This window comes from Myotis daubentonii, chromosome 14 (assembly GCF_963259705.1).
Source record: "Myotis daubentonii chromosome 14, mMyoDau2.1, whole genome shotgun sequence".
Classification (NCBI taxonomy): Eukaryota; Metazoa; Chordata; class Mammalia; order Chiroptera; family Vespertilionidae; genus Myotis; species Myotis daubentonii.
The window spans coordinates 50,647,860-50,661,686 of NC_081853.1; positions in this window are offsets into that span (position 1 = coordinate 50,647,860).

Below are 13,827 nucleotides of genomic sequence, written 5' to 3' on the forward strand. Positions count from 1 at the left end.
CGTGACACACAGGTTGAGAACCGCTGGTTTAGAGTATTAGTTACAGAAGAGTTTATCTAGGCCCTGAAGGGCACCCATGGTGGATAGATTCTGGTCAGTGTCACTTAGAAGAACTCAGATTTGGATGTCTATCTTGGAGATAACCCCCACCCACATCCCCACCACCACTCACCTTTACATCCTCAGGGACAAATCTTGTAGGAATGAGGGAACTCATAATAAAGGGAAAGTTGAAAAAGGGGACAAGCCGCCTGAGAAAAGCCAAACTATTTCTATTCTAATTGCATCAAGGTCAGTGTAGAGGACATCAGTGCACTGTCTGGATTCCTCTAACTTGTCCCCTTCTCCCCAGCTCAGTGGAGGTGCAGACTGAAAGCCCTCAATTGCCTGCCCTCTCCAGGAACTTAGTTCCAAACACAGTGAGCTGAAGAAGTCTGCCTCACCCAAGATCATGCTTCCCCCTTCCTGGTAATGTGGTAGAGCTTGTATTCAATGACTTGTCAACCAAGGGGTATACAGGCACAGACTTCTCACCTCAAGTTTGGACAATTTTGAAAGGTTATCCCAGTCTAACTGAGACTGAAGCCAACACAGGTGACATGAGCAATTCTGTGACTGCGGCACAGCTAACTTCTCCCACTACTAATCCCACTTTCTTCCTTCCCTACAGCTGTTAGGCCCAGTAACACTCTCCAGTAAATTTGCTGCATGTTATCCGGTCTTGAGTTTACCCCCCAGAAAGCTCAACTGAAACAATGAGATAACTCAAAATTTTAAATTATGTTAATTTTTAAAATAACTGTTCCATGTATACTTAGAAATGTATATGCCTAATTTCATGTTACTTTCATGGGGGTGTAGCCCTATAAACATCTGGGCAGCTTCTAGAGATCTCAGTTCCAATTCTCCACCTTTTCAAAGCCCCCAAACTCAAATCCTGCCCTTGCAGCCGGGTAAATCTCAGTCCCTTGGACCAAGATCACTAAACTGCCTCATGTCACCCAAGGCATCCTCACCCATTTCCTTTCTGGCTTCCACTTCATTTTAGCCTCTGAGGATTTATGTCACTTTCTTAGAAGTCCTTTTAAAGGATGTTTAAGTTTTATCTAGTATTTCAGATTGTTTTTTAGCCACTCTCTGTAAACTGGTTGCAAATTTATCATGATTATACCAACTTTGGTATATGTCTCAATTTTGTGATCCACAGGCTCTTCTGAGGAAAAATGAGTCATTAGTACAAAAACAGTTCTGTGAGGAGAGAAGGCTCCTAATGGAATTTTTTCTTCAATCCCCACTGAGAAAGTTTTGTTTTATACAGATTCCTAGGCCCTGCTCCAGATGTGCTGATTTGGTGGGCCCAGGGAAATTTGTTTCAATATATGAAATTACCTCCTGTGATCCCCAGATTTGGGGTCCACTGGCCTTAGTTTCAAAGATTGCTTACAGCTTTTGCGTGTCTGCAATCCACACAAACTGTGCCACGTGGACTTGAAATGGTCACTGGGAGGAGTGAGAACCAGTCGGGTCCTGTATCTACGTGTCAGAAAGGAGTCTGCCATCTCCCTTTTTACCCCTCACAAACCTACCTTCTGAAACCAAAATGGACTTAGGGAACATGGCAGGTTTCATACCACCAAGGGAGGTCCACATAATAGTACAGGTTTAAAACTCAGATGAGGCCAGAGAGGAGGTGGGACAAGTGGCTGTACAAGTCCTCAAAGAAGCTAACAGAAGACACAATCTAATGGTTCGTGAGCTTTCATTTACATATTTACAAGTATGAAAACAAGCTTGCATTTGCATCAAAAACAAACCAGAATCGCTTCTTTATTCAAAAAATATCTGCTTAAAGAAAAGCAAACTGAACTGTTTGCTTCCCATTCTGAACAAAGGAAGGAAGTGAAAATAAAAAGAAAAATCGGTGATATTTATAACAAGTAAATAACAACAGATATTTATTGGCAAAATTATAACTACTTCCTGCAAAAACAGTTTTATGACTTCAGAGGTGATTAAAAACAGTCTAGTTTCCAAAAACAATCTAATAATATGAGGATACTATTTTATCTATATTCGATTTAAAAAAAAATGAAGTCTGTCCCTGAGGATACAGAGTTAAAATGTAGTCTTCTGGGATTGAGATTCAACAGAATTACTCAGAAAAGACAAATAGCATATTCCTTATAAAACCATGATGAAATAACCACCTTTCACCGAAGTGGCTACTGAGAAGAATCCCAACTGGTCTCCCACTCACATATAAAGCCAACAGGGTGGGCTGAGGCACTTTGGTATAAGGAAGAAAGCACAGACTTGAAAGTCAGATCTGAGTTCAAATCCTGACTCCAACCACTAATTAGCCCATCGCCTAACCTCACTGAGACTCTATTGTCTTGTACAAAAGTTAAAAGGATTAAGTAAGATAACACCTCCCCCAAAGTTTCTGAAACAATACATTACTATGTGCATAAGTCAAATGGCATTAGGCTTAGGGATTCACTGTTGGCAAAGAAAGAGGAACAAACGGCCGAGTTAAGTATGGGGAGATGCTAAGTGTTTCTGGATGGATTTTGAGCTACGGACTTGAAAGTTTAAAATGCTGGTTGAAAAGGGTCTAAGGTAGTGGTTCTCAACCTTCTGGCCTTTTAAATACAGTTCCTCATGTTGTGACCCAACCATAAAATTATTTTCATTCCTACTTCGTAACTGTCATGTTGGTACTGTTATGAATCGTAATGTAAATATATGACATGCAGGATGGTCTTAGGCGACCCCTGTGAAAGGATCTTTTGACTGCCAAAGGGGTCGCGACCCACAGGTTGAGAACCACTGGTCTAAGGCCTTCTCAGAGGGCTGGACCTAAAGAAAGGCAGAGGAAGCCAGTGAGCACGTGCAGAAGTGACTGCTCAGCATCCCTTCCTCCTTCTGGAAAAGGCTTTCCTCAATGATAAAAGGAGAGAGGAGCCAGATGAGAAAGTCTCGGCCCCGGACGTCCTCAAGACGTCCTGAATTTGAAGGAGTTGTGGGAAGGGCTTGAGGCTGTGGCCATCATCCTGCAACCGTGAGGCTGCAAGAAAAATGAAAGCCACTGTGCTAAAATTACGCAGTTAAGATGGAAGTTTGATAAACTGCTGAGTTGCCAAACAAAATGTGGAACTGTTTACCTCTAGACTTGCCCTTAAGTAAACAATGTCCTGAAGGTTTCAGTACTTGACATCGTGTTCATTACACCTGAAAAGATCCTAAATGCCACCTTAGGGAAAACTATTCTGGAATCACTCTTGCTATAAGTGTTTAGAAACACCGCTTCAACGTCCTACACTTAAGCAATTATTATTTACCGCATGCTGAGTTTGTCACGTTACACGCGTTATTATCTCATTTAATACGACAACCCTGTGAGGTAGGTAGTCAGTCCCTTTTTACAGATACATCTGAAGCTAGAAAACTGACAAGCTAGCGTGTCAATTTGGGAATAGAACACGTGGGTCTCTGACCCCAAAGTCTACACTTTTAGCTACTAAAGTCTACATAACACGTGGACGCATCTTCTCCTGCTTTTAGATTGTGCTATCTCTTGAAAAGTTATGGACCTGCAATTGTTTCAGTTTCATAAGGACACGTGTTGCTGGTTTTGTAGACATATTGAGAAGATGGAGCCTTGGCGGATCTCTATTATCTGCAGATCCATCTACAACTGTGGGAGAGGAGGATATAGTAAATGTTTGCTGTGTTCTATGAACCTAACAGTGTGTAAATGGATATACATTTGATCGACAACTATAAAGTCAGCTTATCTTAAAGCTGAAAAAGGCCAAGGACTGGTGTTTATGCTTTTACTAAACAGGAAACAGGCTCTAAAAGGAAGGGACTTGCTCATGGTTGCACTGCTACCATGTGCCAGTGTGTGGATTTTAGAGTCTGTGTTCCATGCACCTTCCCTGTTTAGTGAAAATGAGCATGTACTCATTGCATTTTTAAAATATCATCTTTTCACCTAAATATAAAACTAGTACATTCTCATGGTAGAAAATCTAAAAAAATACAGGAAAGTATAAAGAAGAAAATATAAATCATTTATAAGCCTGTCACCCAGAGATAATCACTGTTAAGACTTTAGTTTGGTATTAATTTCCGCTTTTTCCCTATACATAGATGTATTTTGTTTTGTTTATAATTTGGATATTTCATTTTTTTTTCTTTCTTTTATCTTCCACTTTATCCAGATCATTTCCCCCATGGCATTAAATATTCTTTACGAATCTTTACAATGGCTGCAAAACCATTCTATGGATAGACTGTCATTAATTTAAACCCTGTACTGTTAAAAACCTAGTTTTCTTCCTTCAATTATATACCTTGCTGGTATGAATTTCTCTTCTGCTAATCTGTGTCTGGTTCTGACTACTTTCCCTTTATGGATTTTCAGAAATAGGGTTAAGGTTGATGATACTGAAAAAATGCTTTTCTGAGAAGTAGCAATTAGTCTTCCTACCAACAATATATGTTATTTATGAGGTTTCTGTCTCCTCAGTATGTTTTCTCTGGTGTTGAAGAAGTTGTGAGCTATAACGATAGGCTTTCCCACACTCCCTGCATTTATAAGGTTTCTCCTTAGTGTGGGTTCTCAAATGTAGAATCACTTGAGAAGTCTGCCTGAAGGTTTTTCCACATTCGTTACATTTATAGGGTTTCTCTCCAGTGTGAACTCTCTGATGATCAATAAGGTTTCGATTAGAAGTAAAAGCTTTCCCACACTCATTACACTTGTAAGGTTTCTCTCTACGATGAAGTCTCTGATGTTCGTGAAGGGTCTCCCTTAAGATGAAAGCTTTTCCACACTCATCACATTCATAAGACTTCTCCCCTGTGTGAATTCTCTGATGGTCCATAATCTTTGTATCAGACGCACATGTTTTGCCACACTCCTTACATTTGTAGACTTTTTTCCCTTTGTGCATTCTCTCATGTTGAGTAAGGTTTGAGCTATGGCTAAAGGCTTTCCCACACTGGATACACGTGTAGGGCTTCTCCCCAGTGTGAACTCTGTAATGTGAAATGAGACCTGAACTCTGACTAAAAGCTTTCCCACACTCCTTACATTCATAGGTCTTCTCCCCACTGTGGATTCCCTGGTGGCGAGTGAGGTGGGACTTACCACTGAAAGATTTCCCACATTCACCACACGTGTAGGGCTTCAGTCCAGTGTGGATTCGCTGATGGACAACAAGGTTGGAGCTGTGACTGAAGGCTTTTCCACATTCCTTACACTTATAGGGTTTCTCTCCGGTGTGGATTCGCTCATGCACTGTAAGGTTTGCATTCTGACTAAAGGCTCTCCCACACTCAGTACATACATACTGTCTCTTTTCAGTCTGAATTCTGTTGGTTGCTGCAGGCTCAGAGCACTGACTACCATCTTTTTCAGATTCTTGCTCACTCACTTCTGGAAGTGTCTTAATGTCTTTAACCGTCTTGTGTTTGAAGCTTCTCATCTTTCTCCTCATTTTCTCTTGCTTAGAGCATCCCGGTGGCCTTCTGAGTCTTCTCTTTCCGTTCAGTGGAGCTTTCTAGATTTTGTCTTCCTTGGCAATATCTCTGTGGAGATCTCTTGAATGTATGAGATTCTGATTTTTTCAGGAATGATACTTTGGGATCAATACCTCCTCAATCCGTTTCACCATCTGACAGAGGAAACAGAAATCTGACATGTCACCTGTTCTCCATACTAGTGGAAGGAGAATTGTCCTAGGATAACAAGATGTGGTAGACCATAGGGTCTCACATGGAAGGGTTAGTGTTCAAAGGCAAGGGGAACTGATTTTTTAAAAAATGAGAAAATGAGGTTAGATATACTAATATAGGCCAAGGTAAAGGCTTATGGACCAATAGGCCCAGCATCAGAATGAGCAATGAGTAGTATAAAATCCACCCTGGTTTCTTCCTGTCTCGTGTTCTACTCCCAGAATTGGAGCCATCTAACTCCTAATCTAGTCCCAATAGAAAACGAACTGAAATATCCTTAGTTTAGTAATTCAAATGACTAATCTTCAGATCACTGGCTTTTAGTTCTTGTTGACCTATGCCCCCAGTACTAGTGATAACAGTGGCTGGCACAAAATAATTAGTTTCTCAAGGATTGTGTCTTAGGGTGTGCCGAAGATTTCATTTTTTTGCTCTAGTTACTAGGCACCGGTCTACCTTGGGCTCTGTCTTGATAAGGAGTAACATAATTCTTGCAGTATTGGAACCAAGTCACACCGTAGCCTACTCTGCAGGCCTGGTCCATAACTGGATCCAGCTATATGTGCTAATTCAGACTGTCTACTTTGCTCCAAGCTCTCACTCTGACAGACTGAGTCTTACTGGGTGAACCTGAGAGGCTGAACAGGGAACAGGATTAGTTAACGCACAACAGGGGAAAATCTCATAGGGATAGGGCCTCCTTGCATGGCATTATGATAAAGTTTCTACAGATGGCAAAAGGGTGAACGTAAGGGATAGTACAATCAAGAGGGGCTGATCATGAAACCAGGAATGATCAGGAATTTCCCTACAGATTTTTGCTTTTCATTTTTATTGCATTTATTGGGGTGACATTGGTTAATAAAATTATATAGGTTTCAGGTGTACAATTCTATAATACATCATCTGTATACTGTGTTGTGTGTTCACCACCCCAAGTCAAGTCTCCTTCCATCACCATTTATCCCCCTTTGCTCTCTTCTACCTCCCTACAGGTTTGATGTGAAACTCTAAACATATATGTAATCCTAACAGATCTCAAAGCTAGAGGAGTTTGGGTCATAAAAGAAAACTGAAAAATGACCTCATGATACTAACATGACTAATTTTCCTTTTACTATGTTCCTTTCCAGACTTGTCTATATTCATATTTGTATAGTTATAAGTATACAGTAAATATAATTTCACAGCTTACTTCTTCCACTTAGCTTTTTAAAGTATTTTTCCACATTGCTATTTAATCTTCCTATGATCATTTTATGATGACATATATACTACAAACTTAATTCATTATAATTGACCACAACTTTACTAGTGTTAGACATTTGTTTGTTCCCTGCAGTTTAATCACTATCAATAATGCCATCCTGGTCACTTGCTACATAAAGTTTTCTTCCTATTGAAACATATTCCTAAACAGTTCCAAAAGTGAGCTATTGGGTCAAGAGAAATGAAATTGTTTTGGTTTACTGCCTACTGATACTCAAAAAAGTTGGCCCAGTTTCCAGTGCTTTCTGATAAACTGAGTTACATTCTCTAAAGGATGAACATAGCCTATGGTGAATGTTCAAGACCAGCAAGAAGAGAACTGTGAAGGTTGAGGTTCACATCTCAAGTTTGGGTACCACTGATGCCATTCACAGGCACATACACACAGACTCATGCCCAAAATAAAAAGGGTAGGCAGAGGAAATGGTGGAGAGAGTGGACTTGCCAGATCCTTAGTGCACTCACTGCTGCTAGGTCCCCTCATCAAAGAGGAGCAGGAAGGGGGCAGAAACTCAGTGAGAACCCAGGGGACTGCAGAGCAGAGTGGGATAGCGAGTGAAGCTGCCTGCAGTTCTCTCTGAGGAAGGTGATGCTTCTTTCTGAGTTTCTTTTCCATCTTCTCTGAAACTTTCTCTTTTCTTCATACATTTCCTAAACTTGTAATTATTGAGCACTCTACCCTGCACATAGTTCTGTTCTAGGTCAAAGGGAAAATTTTAAAAAACACTGTTGGAGAAAAGTAGAAAATAACTCTTTGTGATATGAATGAATAGTTGGATGAATAGGTAAGCAAGTTTATATCTTTACTGTTAACCAAGGCCTCCAGTTTTGCTGGCAAACTATCTTCTGCTAACTTGTATTATTTTTTTAACTCTTCTTTTTACAGTATTACTTATGAAATGTTGGGAAATTATTTTAGAGGAAGAGACACCCATAATTACTAGAATAAAGCATTTTAGAGATTGAGAATGAGACAGGCTCAGGTGTCTTGCTGATCCCAAGCGCCCCACTTAGCTAGTACTGGTACAGTAGCTATTCTGTCCTTAAAGGCTGCTATGGAAAAGATCAGTCTCCAGCCTTCTGGAGAGGGGCAGCCAGGGAAAATGTTAATAGCCAGATATTTACATAGCTCTGTCACAAAGCAATAAATACCATTATTGAATGCCCCCCAAAAAGACTGTTAATCATTGAATGTGTTCCCCCAAATTCCTATGTTGAAGCCCTAATCATAAGGTGACTATATCTGGAGAAGTGATCTCTACGACGGTAATTCAGGTTAAATGAGGTCATAAGGGTGGGACCCTGATCTGATAGGATTAGTGTATCTTTATAAGAAGACATATGAGTACAATTTCACTTGCGATTCTACCCCATGCACAAAATGAGGAAAACCATGTGAGCACACAGCAAGAAGGTAGCCATTGGCAAGCCAGGAAGTGTCCCCACCAGAAACCAAATCAGCTGGTCACCTTGATCTTGGACCTCCAGCCTCCAATAGTGTAAGAAAATAAATGTCTAGTGTTTAAGCCACCCAGGCTGTGGTATTTTGTTACGGCAGCCCGAGCAGAATAAAAAAAGTATGAAATATATATTGGAGGAGCTTACAATGGAGTAAATGACAAAACAATAAGAAAGCACTTTATAAATGCACAAAGTCCCCAATCAGGAGACAAAGGGGGCCAGAGGAGGGAGTGATTACTGGGATGCTTAAAATGCTTGGGAAAAGGTGCTTTAAAAAGGCTAGACTTTGGCCCTAGCAAGTTTGGCTCAGTGGTTAGAGTGTTGGCCTGTGGACTGAAGAGTCCCAGGTTCGATTCTGGTAAAGGACATGTACCTTGGTTGCAGGGTCCTTTCCGGCTTGGGTCCTGGTCAGGGCGCATGCAGGAGAATCCAATTGATGTGTTTCTCTCACATCCGATATTTCTCTCAGTCTTTCCTTCTCTCTAAAAATCAATGAAAAAATATCCTCGGGTGAGGATTAAAAAAAAAAAGGCTAGACTTTGGCTGAGCCCCAGAAGACAAGGAATATTGTTTTTCTTGAAGTTAAGACAGGGACAGTGTAGTCAGAAATAAATGGGAGATTATACTATTACATGAAGCTTCATGAAGGCAAGATTTCTGTTCATTTTGTTCACCAATGTAATCTTAGCACCTCACAAGCACTGAAAATGTTTTGTTGTTGTTGAATGAGTAAGTGAAGAAATGAAAGAATCAAGTTGCCTGAAATGATAGCAGCCAGAACACTGAAATTATGGGGGGGAAATTATGGATATGATTTGATGGTCAATAGGAAACATATTCTGAACAGAGGAATGAAATCTACCTTTAATTTTCTTTCCCCACTCCACGAAAGCATCTCAGTTGGTAGGATAAATTTGTATTGTCCTACCCAAAAATGAAACTAGAAAAAGAATACTTTAGGAAGATTAACCCAGATGGATTAAAGGTGAAAAAAAGAAGGAAAGAGGAAAGGAAAAGAGTTGGGAGGCAACCTTAGAATGCAGTATGGGTGACCATTAGAGGCCTGCCACTTTCTAGGTGCCCAGTAAATGTTTGTTGAAGAAATGAACACACAAATGAGATAGTGAGGTTGTAGGCTAGGAAAATGACAGGATGAGAGAACAATGAAATTCAGCCGTTACAGGGAAGCAGACACATATATCAGACTAAATCTAGAGGATGACTGAAGAAAGAATTAAGGTCATCAGATCTAGGTCTGAATGGTAGTGTCACTAAGAGAAACAGGGATGTGGGAAAGTACTATTGACAAGAGGAGGAATATGTCAGGAAGGCAAATTTGAGAACGATCAGACAAAAGAAGTCACAAAAAATGTATAGGCTTGCTAAAGTGGAGATCTTAGTTAGAAGGGCAGGTAGAAAGAAAGAGAAATGCACAAGGATGTGCTATACTGAAGCCCATGGTGGTTCTGAGGGACCTAACAAGGAAGCAAGACTTGTCAGGAGATGAGGGAGGACTAGTTTGAGGAAGTTTCATCAAAAGGAAACCTAACTATCTGCCCTCAACCCAACTGCCTGGGAAATGCCCTTAGAAATCCTGGAATTCCCAGGGACTAGGGAGGTGGGGTCTTGGCTGGAGAAGCAGGAGGAGGAGCAGATGGGGCCAATGACAGCAGGACATTAGGGGTATCCAGGCAGCTGTGCACACAAGCACAGTCTCAAGATAAGCAGCAAATGGATGAGGACCGATGAGTCCCCACAAGTCCCTGACCCACAGCTCCCTGAGACTGATGGGTGAGAGTTCTGATCTCAGGACCACCATTCATTTCAGGCTATAAGGAACCCACAATGGGCAGAGTCCCGGCTAGTGGATAGAGTGTTGTATTCTTTTACCTAGGGAGGTTGTGTTCCTTCAATTCGCCAGGATAATCTTCCTGTTCAGGTCCCCCTGAGCTGTGGTCACATGGTCCTCGGTTACTGATTCACTGCAATAGAGTGAAGAATAAGAGGCAACACTTGAAAATAAATTCCAGAGAACCAGGTGATTAAAATGTAAAAATTGAAAGGAAGAAAAGAAAAAAAGAAAGAAAGAAAATAAGTAACAGGGACTACTGGCTCAGGAAAGGCCTAAGCCTTAAGCATAAAACAAAGGCTGATGGCCTAACAGCAAACTGATAGATCTGACCATATAAAAATTTCTGTACTTCAGAAAACACCGTAACAAAACTAATATAAACTAGAGTTGCCTAATACTATAACTTACTTGTGTGTATGTCTATGTCCCTCCTAACATTCCTAGGTGGCTCCCACCCACAGCCCGGCACAAAGAGGGCTCTGTAAATGCTGTGTGATTTGACATGTTCAATTAAACAAGCTCAGGATTTTACCGAATTCTATCCGAGGTAGGAATGGTGAGATGTGCATCCTCCGCACAGGACCATCACCACCCTTGTCTGCCTGGTGCATCCCTCTTGCGCTCCATGTTGTTTGAACACCATGGCACTGGATTTGCATTCTTGGCAATTCGGTCTCAAAAGGGCCATCGAAGGGCCTAAATTCCCTAAGGGACTGACCTAGTTCAACTACTCAGATATTCTCAGAATGTCAGAGCTGGAAGGAACCTCCCAGGCCACTTAGAGTGGAGCTGGAACTCAAGTCCAAGTCTCCTGACAAATTTGAGTTCTATTACATCACCCTTACTCCCATCCCAAAACTCTACTACTCAAGGTCCAGAGGGCCCTCTCCGCCCCTCCCTCCCCCCCAATACAAGCACACTTCTCTCTCTCCTCCTAGACAGATATCCAGATATGCTCCCGTTCGGCCCTGGTCCCCACATTTTCTAGCAGGCAGGATTCCTGTCCACAGATGAATTAATTTCACAGTATAGGTCTCACTTGCCCAAGACAGAAGGGCATCACTCATTCTCTCCTATGCACAGCGGCGTCACTCCAGAGGATGTACCCAGCACAGATATTGCCTGATCTCTTCCTTGGGTTGGTGAGGAAGTTCCTAATGGAATCACTGTAAACAGACAGAAATGATTAGTTCTATGAGTGCTGTACTCCCAGTGGGCACTCAGGGCAGTGTCCCCTCCCTGGGTACTCCCCTTCCTAGGAAGCAATGAGCAGTAAGGATGACCATTCCTATTTTAAAGATGAGGAAATGAAGCTCCCAGAGGTTGAATGACTTGTTCAAGGTCACATGACTAGTGAGAGACAAGCCTTCTGTGTCCATCACACCATGGTCACTCCCTTTCAGCTGCTCCTTTTACACCCAAAAGTCTCTTCTAAGTGCAAAGTGCATTCCACTGAGAAGTTCTCTGCCCTTCAGCCTTCCAAGAAAAGTTTGCAGAAGGGAGAAGAAAGAGGGTCTTTGCTGAGTCACGTGCCTTTAGAGAGACAGGAGCAATAATATCGTTTTCAAAGGATGCTAGAAGAATTTTTAAAATAACTACCCATCTAATAGGGTCACCAGGCCTCAACATGTGTTTTGTTTCCCGCTCCAGATTCCCAGACTCTTCTAGCTCCTCAAGGTTGTCCAATTTCTTCCTTACCGGAATGGAGCTCTGCGTGTGCACAACTGAAACCCAGGAGCCAGCACACTTCTTAGGCAGGTGCTAAGTATCTGTGAAATGGATGAATGAGTGGAAACCCTGGGCAAGACGCTGCCTTCCTCTCTGGGTCCGTTCCGTCACAGGAACACAGCGGGGATCGGACGGGTGACCTAAATCCAACACTCAAGGCTGTAGGCTCGCTCCTTTGGGAGCCTGGGCTGGCTGAGACCCCTACTACCAGGGCGGCCCACTGGCCATGGGCGGGGGTGACACCGTTTTGCCACTACCTGCAGCCCGGTCCAAGCGGGCAACCTCGTCTCGTTGGGGACGAAACCCCAAACAAAGGGAAAGTGCCGAACGCGGGGAGGAGGAGGCTCACAACCACTCTGGAGCGGCCGCATCCCCGTCTCCGCAGCGGGCAGCGGTGGAGAACGGGCTCCCGGTGTCGACCCCCCCGCCCCCCCCCCCCCACACACTCCCAGAACCCCGCCCGGACCCCCACGCCAGGCTGCCACGTACCCCTCGCCGAAAGCTCACGTGCGGGAACAAAGCGCAGAAAGAATGCGTCATCGACACCCCACTAACTCGCATGCTAGCCCTCTGGCTTTTCTAGGCACCGGGAGGTTTCCGCCTGGGCCCGGAAGGCTGGAGTCCTTTCGCCGCTTCGCCAGCCAATCGGGCTCGCCTGCGCTCTGGCCCCGCCTTCCGCTCCCGTTTTGCCCTACTATTGGCTGGGAGGACGAAAGGGATTGGAGGGTTCAGCCAATAGAAGGAGGACCCTGGAAGGGGTGGAGCCTGATAGAGAATTAGGTCTGGCGCGGAGGGGAACCTAGCTGCTGGGCGGCCTGAGACGGAGGCTCCCTGAGGTCCCCGCCAGCTCTGCTCTGGCTGCTGAGCGGGAAAGTCATCTTTCCTTCCACAGGTCCCGCGCCTTTCAGTCTCAAAGCTAAGAGACTGTCAGCAGCATATAAAAATTACTTTTGGGGGTCTCCTGTTTGTCAGCAGCATATAAAAATTACTTTTGGGGGCCTACTATGCCAGTGTTCCAGGTTGTGCGGATACAGCAGGGAAGAAAATGAGCCCGCTGCCCCATGGAGCTTACCTTCAAGACAGGAGAGACAGTAACTTGAGAGTTCAGTCATACTGTTTTTTTATTTTTTATAATTATTTTTCATACTGTTTATTGATACTCTTTTTCTGCACTGTGGATTCACGGGAGGAGCAGAAGCTATGTGGTGTAACTAAAAGATTTCCACACCTATTTCAGGAATATTCTTCAGAAATGTGTGCAAAATAATAGCTCCGCATGATTATTTTGCTCTCCAAAAACCAAGAGACTCTAACCCATATGAATTTCTTGATGTCAAATAAGAAATAAACTATAACCAAGGCATTCCCACTCACAATAAGTAAACTTTGTAAGTGTAAACTCTCTGATGGGTGATGTTTTCTGTAACTGAATGTTTTCTCACACTTGAACTCAAGAACAGGTTCTTTTCCCAATTTGGAGTCACTAAGGTAAAATAAAGGTTTTTCCTCCTTCAGTTCTTTTACAATAAAGCTGTTGGAATCAATAGAGATCATGGAAGGAGGCTCCAATGGATCCATAGCATTAAAGTTGAGCCCAAAAGGTGAGATACAAAAGCTGGCTCTACATGGCAAGTTTTCAACCACATGAGCAAAACGCTGAGCTATTCCTTCACTTCTCACTGCATAAGTACATATTAATAATGTAAATTTACAACTCACCTTCTAACTTCAGATCGATACAGCATTCCAGAGGACCCTAAAGGAATTAAAGG